The sequence below is a fragment of the Microtus ochrogaster genome, chromosome 5 (genome assembly GCF_000317375.1).
Source record: "Microtus ochrogaster isolate Prairie Vole_2 chromosome 5, MicOch1.0, whole genome shotgun sequence".
Classification (NCBI taxonomy): domain Eukaryota; kingdom Metazoa; phylum Chordata; class Mammalia; order Rodentia; family Cricetidae; genus Microtus; species Microtus ochrogaster.
Genome location: NC_022012.1, coordinates 60,462,038 through 60,472,548, shown reverse-complemented (window position 1 = coordinate 60,472,548; position 10,511 = coordinate 60,462,038). Strand labels below are relative to the sequence as shown.

Sequence of the window (10,511 nt, the reverse complement as noted above, 5' to 3'; positions counted from 1 at the left end):
CCCGCAACAGACAAAGGTCTGATCTCCAAAATATATAAAGAACTCAAGAAACTAGACTTTAAAATGCTAATTAACCCAATTAAAAGATGGGGCACTGATCTGAACAGAGAATTCTCAACAGAAGAAGTTCAAATGGCCAAAAGACACTTAAGATCATGCTCAACCTCCTTAGAGATCTCTCGTTTTTTAAAGAAAATCCTATTCTTACATAATATATATGCAGCTGAACAGTTCAAATGAGCAAACTCTACATCAACCTCAGATAAAGAATTCCTGAGGACAATGGTAGTATTATCAAATAATCCACTTCTCATTTCTGTCAGGAAAGGGTATTAATTGTTCTTTATAAAGTCACAAGTGAGCTATAATGTGTCAATTTTTATATTTTCCTAATACTTGATGTGGCTCACTCTTTACATCCAAAGTTGAAATTTTCCTCTGTTGAATTAAAGATGCATTATGCGTATTTAGTATACTTTGAAGAAAAGTCTATTGTATTTTAATTTGTAAATGAAAGGTTGACAACAGAAAATAAAGCACACTATGCTGCCAGAGACAGAATAATAAGGAAATTTCAATCCAGCATGTCCAATCCAGCATGTCCCTAGTCCCATGTTTAACTTATTACAGAGGAAATTCCAAATATACTGAGTAAGATAGATTATTTGCTTTTGTAACGTTTCTGGTAATATTTAATAATTCTAAAGGACAAAATAAATTTGCATTTAATATTTAATTGTTGTATTTGTTAATATTTATTTAAATTAGCTAAAGACAATTAAGAAAGTTTAAAAATTTTTAAACAACCTCAAACAGAAAAGTAAAACATGAAAAGGTCTTCTATTCTCTTCATTGTCATTGTTAGTTGTGGATATAATTCATTTTTGTCCTCCTTTGAATAGTTTGCTTCATATTTCTCCCAGAAAGAATTATCACGTTCAATATTTTATGTCAACACTTGGGAGGTTGAGTCAAGAATATCTGGAGTTGAAAGCCAGCCTTAGCAACATAGTGAACTTGAGGCCAGCCTGGGCTACATAGACTGTTTCAGAAACAAAAACAAAAACAATTTGATGCAGGAAAATTCATACTGATACTTTGTTGCTATCTAATCCTGGAACTCTATTAGTTTTCCAAATGTTTCAGTGATTTTACACACACACACACACACACACACACACACACACACACACACACACTTTTAAATAACAGTTGTTATGTTCTACCTGCATCCTATCAGCCTATCAGGACACCAACAGTTTAAAATATTAAAATAGTCTATTATTTTGCTTGACTGCTAATGTGTCTGCCAGGCTACCCCACTGCTACTTTAATAACTAATTAACATTTTATAGGAAGATTTTTTGAAACTTACAAATATTCTACTCCTCATAAATCTATGATTCTTTTATTCTTGTTGCAGCATGAGCTTGTGTTTTCCCATTTTGTTGAGAAGTTATAATATATGACTTGTATTGATTTACATTGATGTTCAAGTCATCATTAGGAACATTAGGATTAAACATATCTTGTTCATTCTTGAATATTTTCTCATCTTGTGACCACCAAAACATTATTTTTATTCTTATGCCTTATGTAAGTTATGGGTTTAGCATGCTCTGTATTGTGTTTTCTCTCTGAATGTGAGTTAGCTATTTCCCCAAGGTTCCTTTCCTCGAGGAGTTGAGGTTATACATGGATCTGTGAGGACTGGCTCCCTGTTTGGAATAGGGTTACAGTAACAGGCTCTCTTGGCGACTTGAGGAGTATTTATGCTTATGTCTCCTACAGATATGCTGAAATGTGCACCTCTCCACTGACACATCAATTGCCATCAACCATCACCAAGTTCTGCCTGTCTTTCACCCTTCCCAACTTTCACCCTCCTGTCCCATAGTTAAAGAAATCTATCATTACCTTGAGTATGTTTATTATTTGGCAAAATCCCTGCATGTAGGCAGTCTTTCAAAACCACCGCTGTATAGATGTCCTCTGTACCATATTCTGGGAGCTAATACCACATACTGGGTCTTAGTGCTCTCTAAGGAACTTTGTTCATTTTCTACTACAATGCTACATAATGAGTTTTATTCTTTATTGTTGGTCATTTTTTAATTTTTTTATACAAGTCATTTTTGTGATCATCCATTAAAAAACAATGGTCATCACAGATCTTTCATCATAGCTCTTATCATTGACAGATGCTCTAGACAAGATTCAACAATGACTTGCTCAGTATTGACCTGAAAGTATAGTTGTTGGGTCAGACTTACTCATTACAGAGCTTGGATTGAGGATGAGGCTCTGTCTCTAGCAGCATAGATCCACAGCATCATCTATGACTCTTAAACAGGAAGTGTGACCCAGGAATTGGGTTGGAAGGACACCCATGACTGCAGACAAACCCAAATTCTCACAAGCACAGCTGTGGGGGTCAAGCGGAGGCAAAAGGGTGGCATAGCATTGAGTTAAACCAGGAGCTTAGTGTGTTGGTACCAGTATCCAAATCTAATGATCTGTAGCAGTGGTAAGAGGTGAGTATTACATGGGGTTTTGGTTCTTTTCAGAATGGAGGATGTGAGTAACTAAGGTTGAATAAAATGGGTGTGGCCCAGATCATGAAGATCAAAGACAGCCTAGGGGCATAGACCAGAAGGAATGTGCAAGGAATGACAAGCAGAGCATCACTAACATTCTGGTAAGCAGGCATTAGACAGGAAGATGGGAGTGTCAGGAGCCAGATATCGTGATTCCTTTTACCCAGCCTGGCAGATGGAGGTCAAGGTGCATTTATGGTTCTACCCTTGTCTCCAATTCTCTTTTTGTGTTTCTACAAAGGAAAAGAAAAGCTAAAACTCCTTTTAAAGTAGCTGAGAAATAATAATTCCAAGAATAAAACAGAATGGAAGTAAGAATTTTAGCAAAATGATTAATGTTGTATGTATTTATGTTATCATTTCAACAGAAATGAAATCAGAGAAATGAATTTTATTTCTCAATGGTTCCTGTCACTGAGTTTTGGATACAGGGTCTCATGTAGCCTAGCCTGCCCTCAAGTTTGCTATTTAGACAAGAATGACCATGAGCGTTTGATCGTCTTGCCTCCATCTCCAGTGATGCTATTGTGGGCATGCACCACCAGAGCTTGTTCTATGTGATGCTGGGGATGGAACCTAGGGCATTGTGCACACTAGACAAGTACTCTATGAGCTTTGCTGCACCCCCAGGCCTCTGTCCCTCTTTAGACTGATTAGTTTCAGGTTGTCAATTTTCTGTGAAATCCGTAAGACAGAATCAAGTTTTTTGTTTGTTTGATGGTTTGCTTGAACAAACAACTTTCTGTATGACTAACAATTTCAGAACTCTTGAGCAATGGCAGGGAAAGTGAGAAAATTTTTTAACCTAATTCGGTAATTTACTTTTAACTTTAAAGCAATAAAACTCCTGGAAATAAAGGATATATTTTAAAATAAGTTGATGAGATTAGATAAAGAACTTTATTTATTTCTCTTTTTTTATTGAGCTCTACATTTTTCTCTTCCTCTCCTCCCTGCCTCTCCCTTCCCCCCTTTCACCCTCCTCCAAGGTCCCCATGCTCCCAATTTACTCAGGAGATCTTGTCTTTTTTTACTTTCTACTTCCATGTAGATTAGATCTATGTAAGTCTCTCTTAGACAACAATGAGGACACTAAGAGAGAAAGAACTTTAAATTCATCCTGTTCTTGTCCTCATTTCATGTTCTTCTAGATATAATCTCATGGACAGAGGAATAAGGGTAGTGCAAAATGCAGAGAAAACAAAAAGAAAAACAAAAACAGCTGAGATCATGTCCAGCCTGGGCTGCATCTCAGCTCTGATCATATTTATCTCAGGTCCCAAGTGGGATGCTGACAAATCCTTTTTCCTGGCTCCATGCCTTCACTAGAACCAATAAATAATGAGCTCAATATTTTAGGAAAGAATTATTGCATTATCTTTCTTTCTAAAGTATTTACTTTGGTTAGGAGCCACTACTGCTTCAAATTTAAACACAGGCTATTATGCTCCGTGTCTATAGCTATAAATCTCTGAAGACAGTATGGGACAGTGTGTATACACATAACATCATTCTATGTGTATAAAGACATTAGTGGGTGATCATCAGTTTCTGTCATTTTTGAAGTTATTTTCTTCAGAAATATTTTTGATTGTGTGGATAGATTAAGAAGACAGCTGTTAAGAGTGCTGTAGGAAGCTCATCTTTCTGGTTGCTCTTGAAGTCCAGGAAGCAGCACTGATGGGGAAGGAATGAGTTCTGGCAGGTGGAAGCCGAAAGCTGCTCCTGCAGGCACACAAGATGCTCTCTGCACCCTCAGCCTCACCTCAGAAGGGAAGATCACAGCTGCTTTTGATTGACCATCATCTGTTGAAGTCACCCTTTGCAGCAAATGGCTGCTACTGTTCAGAAATTACTTATCTCTTTACTCATTTATTAAATCCTCCTCCTCACAGGCAGAAATGCTCTTATATTATTTTGATTTCAAAGGAGCAGAAATAGCCAAAAGCAGAGAGGAGTGCATTTTTGTAATATCTAGTAAATACCACTGTGTATCATAAACATCAGATTCATGATAACTTTCTTCCAAAAGCAGGATTAGTTTGATTCAAGCCACATGAAGAGGAAAGCAGCTACTGTGTGAATATTTCTCTTCTTGCCTTTCCAGAGAGGAGGCAAATCCACTATAAATCACAAACAGACCATTTAAAAGGCTTTCATAGTTTTGTTAGGACAGCATTAATTGTTGGAATTTTTAGGATGTAATATTTTCCAGAGATAAATTCTAAAGATAGCTATTTGGTGAAATAAGACAAGTGAAGAAGAGAAGGAGGAAGGAAAGCAATTCTTTGGATAAATTTCAAGTCCCTTCTCCAGAAAGAAAGGCCCTTCTTTCTGCAGTACTCATCCGATGCGCTCATTTCCTTCTGTTTTCTCAACACCAGCTCTCTTCCATGTTCTGTACTTGTAAGGAATTTTTAATTGTGCTCACTTGTCCTTTCGATTCTCTTTCTAAAGGTTGAGAGTCTCTTAAGTAAGGGCAGTTGGAGTGGGCTCTGGGTCTCATCCCAGTGTTCTTACACACAGACCTGTGGGTGAACACAGCCCACAAAAAGCAGCACCGCTCTGTTGAACTTGATAATAAGATGCTATCTGGAGTCACGTTCTGTTTTATTCATTTTTATACTTCTCACTTTTTCAAGTGCAGTAGCAAGCACGATGCTTGGCACTCAGTACGTAATTGCTGAAAAATGGAAGTGGGCAAACCAGTTTTGCTCTGGCTGCTGAGCCACAGGGAACTGTCATTTCCTCTTTCATATCCAGGATGTTATGTAGCGTCTATCTTCACTCACTACATGAGATGACTAGCTTAAAAAGTGCCCTGCAGAGTCCGGAGAATACACCAAGTTCTCAGCGAAGATTTGTTTCTTTCCCTCAGGCTAGGCATTTCATTTTCTGCAGCTGTGCATTCTTCATTGTCACAGAGGATCAGAGTGGTTCATGAAACTTCTGGATGGGGTTATTCTGAGGACTGCAAGTTCAGACGCTTAGAACTCTGTTTAGAATATTAAAAATGACAAAAGGAATTGAATAGATAAGAGTTTCTTTTTTTAAAAAAAAAGTACTGAAAATACTCAACAAAATTTAAAAACCAATGGTCTAATAGATTTAAGATGACTGCTTGAGCCATTTGGAGTTGAATTTTCTGCAGGGTGATAAGTATGGATCTATTTGCATTTCTTTGCCCAGAACCACTGGTTGAAGATGTTGTCCTTTCTCTAGTGTGTATTTGTGTTTGTGTGTGGGGGGTGCCTTCTTCGTCAAAAATCAGTTCAGTTGTCTGTTGGTATGTGGGATTATATACAGGTCTTTAGTTCTATTCCATTGATCAGTTTCTCTGTTTTATGCCAGTTCAATGCTCTTCTTATAATCCTGCAATATACCTTGAAATCTGAGATCGTGAGACCTGCAGCAGTTATTTTATTATTCATGATTGTTTCACCTAACCTGTTTTTTTGTTTGTTTGTCTGTGTTTTTACTGATGAAATGAAGGCTGCTTTTTAAATTTATGTGAGGAATTAAGTTGAAGTTTTGATGGGTATTCCATTTAATCTATAGCAATACAGATTGTTATCAGTCTATATTGATATCATGGGCATTTTCATAATATTAATCCTACTGATCTCCACAACCATGGGAGATATTTCCATCTTTTGGTGTCTTCTTCAGCTGTTTTCTTCAATGTCGTAAAGCTTTATCATACAAAATTTTCACTTGCTCAGTTAGAGTTTATCCCAAGATAATTTTTGAGGTACCATTGAAAGGTACCATTTCTCTAATTTCTTTTTCAGCCTGTCATTTGTATGATAGGAAGGGTAATGCTTTTGTGTGTTAATTTTGAATCCTTATACATTGCTGAAATATTTATCAACTATAGAAATTTCCTGGTTGAATCTTTAGGGATATATATATATATATATATATATTCATATTCCTGTAAATAAAAATACTTTGATTTCTTACCTTCTTATTTGTATTATCTGGATCCCAGGTTTCCATCTCAGGTCATTAACCTTGGCATTAAGTGAGTTTATCTGATGAACCGCCTATAGTCCTAGAAATATTTATTTTTAATTGTATGTATGTTTATCACATGACACACAGTGTTTACTCAGTGGAGATAATTAACATTATTGTCACACTTCTGCATATTTTTGATAAAACAGAAACAACAACAAAATAGCCAGAAGAGTGAAAATAATTCTAGATGTAGCCACATGTAATTGTTTCAAAATGTAAAGGACTTATTTGCTTCATGACTAAAAAAAAAAATGAGTTTTTTTTGACATGCTTATTTTAAATAGAATATTCAATTCTGTTGAAGCCAAAGAAAATTCTTTGAATTTCAAACATGGGCAAGAAAACCAAGAGTGACAAACTCCTTATACTTGTGAAAATTTTGTTTCTACTTGGTCTTCCAGATAAAATTTGGGTTTATGGAATACCTATAAAAATTTGCTCATGAACTTGCCTGTCCACATTTTAGTCTGTCCCTACATTGCTTTTGGAAGCATTGTAATCTCCTCTGGCTGAGGAGCTGGCTAACAAGGTGGCATGGAGCTATTGGGGATCTGTCTGCTGACTCAGGGCCAGAGCCCCTGCTTCTGTCTTGAATTAGGCTCCCTGACAACATTCCATCCCTCCCCCTTTCCTCTTCTCTAGATTTTATTTTTAGGACATTAAAGGTTTAGTTGGTTGGAATGAGTGTAGGCCTAGAAAATGATAGGGAACTTGAGGTCTGGGAGGATGAGTGAGGAGCGGAGACATGCTAACAGGAAGGTAATAAGATTTTGGGTTTAGTTACCCTTTCTTTGCGCAGACAAAGCCGTAGCAGCTGTAGTTCACGAGCTAGAAGGCCGTGCAGCGGTGCAGCTCGGAAGGTACATGAGTACTGCCACACACAGCGAAGCAGATGACATTTTGCCTGCATGGCTTTCTGTGGCACTTATGTGGTGTAAAGAAATAATAGTGCCTTTGAAAAATCTGGGAATATTGTGAAAAATGGAGGTTCTTGTGTCTCTGTATCAGATATAATTTTGACAGTTTGTGCAGCTATAGAAATTTGCATTAAAACAAAACAAAATTGAAAAAAAAAAAGAAATAATAGTGTATGAGGTTTCTGGCCAAAGCTACTAATTGCAATTTAGAGATGTCCATTAAAACATGTCTTTACCTGGTGAGCAGGACACTGAAAGAATGAGTGGGCAAAGCCTTACAACTGCTGATTGTGCGTACTGATTTAACCCCTGGTTGTGTGTACTGATTTAACCCCTGATTGTGCATACTGATTTAACCCCTGGTTGTGCATACTGATTTAACCCCTAGTTGCTGTCCAATAGCACACACAATTAATGGTAATGGCACCGCCAGGCATACTCGAGGAAGAATTTTCTTACCACGTATTTAAAAAGAGAAGTGGTCATTTAGAGACATCCAGGCAGTCCTGGAAGAATGACCACATTCACTGCTCTTCTTTATGTTAGACCAAGAATGAGAGAGTTCATGAGTTTGTTTCAGGATGTCATGGTCTTTGTGAACAATCAACATGACCTTTCAGAACTTTTGAAGGTCATTTCTTTTAAGTTCTCCAGTCTTTCTGGATAAAATCTGAGCCTCTGTGGGATAGCACTTGAAAACTAAGTTTGCTGACCATTTGGTGTTGGATAACCAGTTGGTGTGCTCTTCCTTGGGGAAGACTGTTCCTCCTGCTCTCAGCATTTCTTAGGTGCCTGTAGTTCTTTGTGAAAAAGGACACACAAGTAACATTATACAGACTGAGAAGGTTGCATTTATGTATTTAGTAATATGTATGTATGTGTATGTATGCATGTATGTTACCACAATTTATGAAAAAGGGACATGAATTCGAAAGAGTAAGAAGGGGTTCATGGGAATGGAGGGAGAAAAAGGAAGGGAGAAATGATATAATAATGTTCTAAAATGAATGAAGTAATAAAAATAAATTTTTAAAAAATGAGATTGTGAAAATGAGATGATCAATAATCTTCAAGAAGGATGCTTTCCTGACCAAGAGCATTTAAACATCTCGGAGTAGTGATTTAGCCTGTCCGCAAAGGTGCATGGGGGGCAGGGCCTCCGGTTTTTTCATATGGAGCTGGGAAAGAACTGATGCTACAGGGAGCCATGGCATCTGATATAAGCAAGACAGCTCAGGCAAAGCAACAGCCCTGGAAACTACAAGGCTTCTGTTCGGTTTTTACCCCTGTGTTGTCTCTTGTTTTCATTACCGTTAAGCTTTTCTAATCTTGAGACTAACACAGACTGTGAGCTTTGACTTTTCATTTTGTCTGAGGCTTTCTTTGATGCTGAGTTTATCCTGAGTTTGTTTATATTTATGGAAACCAATGTGAGCATTTTCTTTGAAAGTGTCTGTGATGAAAATATAATAGTTTTGGTTGCTTCAGCAAATCCTTAATTTTTTTTCTCCAACTGGTAAAGAGAACTATGTTCTTTTTGGAACTTTAAGAGAAATGGCTACAGTAACAGAGAAGAGAAAGACGGTTTAATATTTTATAGAAAAGTAGTATGTCAGGATAGGCGGTGGTGGCATACGCCTTAAATCTCAACATTTGAGAGACAGAGGCAGGAGATCTCTGTAAGTTAGAGCCTGGTCTGCAAAGCAAGTTCCAGGACAGCCAGAGTTGTTACACAGAGAAACCCTGTCTTGAAAACCAAAAAAAGAAAAAAAAAATCATATCAATATCTCCTTTCTTGTTCCATGATATCTTGCTTTCTTTCCCAATTTTCCTGTTACCTCTAATGCGGTCCTCTTTTTTAAAGATTTATAAAATAAAATCAATATTTACAACAGTCTTTGGGTGTATGAATGTTTGTGTGAATGATTTCATGTATGTGCTGTGTGTGTGTGTGTGTGTGTGTGTGAGAGAGAGAGAGAGAGAGAGAGAGAGAGAGAGAGAGAGAGAGAGACATAGAAGACAGAGGACAATCTCAGGTGATGATCTCAGCCTCCTCCTTGTTTAAAATCTCCTGTGTCATTTACACTGTACACACTAAGAAGCCAGCTTGAGTACCTCCAGATCTCCTGTTTCCAACCTCTCCTCTTACTATAGGCCCACTTGGATTGAAGAAGCACACCACTATGCCAGCTGCACCTGGGTTCTGAACACAGGCTGGGCAATGACTACAGCTCCCCCAAAAGACATTATTAAAATATCTTTTGAAAATATTGGTGGGGGAACCCAGACTGCGGAGGCGGCCGGAACCCGGAGCCCTCCGCAGCCGGCGGGGACTGGCTGGGACCAGCTGGGACAGGCTGGGACTGGCTGGGACCGGAGAGCAGAAGAGGACACAGGCCGCAGGCGGCGGGAACCGTCGTGGCAGCAGAAGCAGGCTGCAGGGACTGCGCGCAACACTGAGAGCAGATTACCCCACTACAATTAAATCAAAGAGGTAGGCCTCTGGTTGGGGAGGTCCCTGGCAAAGGAGGAGCTGGGTCCTATTCCTGAAGACCCTTCTGAGGGGTGAGAGGGATCTTGGCCCCTGGCAGGAACCAGGAAACAAAGAGAGGGCATTTTGTAAGAGGAGCCCCTGGCAAGCATGGAAACCTGAACCAGTTTTAACAGACCCCTTAGATAGCATCAATAGAAGGAGATGGGCAGGCGCCAAGGCAAGAATTCACCCAATAATCTGAAAAACAGCATGAAAACACCAGAACCCAATGATCTTACAATAGAAGGTCTTCAACACCCTAACACAGAAGAAGTGGAAAAAATTGACTTTATGAAAGCAATAGAGTCCCTTAAACAATATGTGAAAAATGCCCTTATAGAAAAGGATGAGAAGTATAACCAAAAATTTGAAGAAATGAGTAAATACGTACATAATACCCTGGGAAACCAAGAAAGAACGATCAAACAGGTAATGGAAACAGTT

At 38.3% G+C, this 10,511-nt stretch overlaps 1 pseudogene; it reads left to right on the top strand.

The window, feature by feature from the left end:
• LOC102002625 overlaps nt 1-10,511 on the top strand; it is a 184,981-nt pseudogene that overhangs the window by 5,658 nt on the left and 168,812 nt on the right.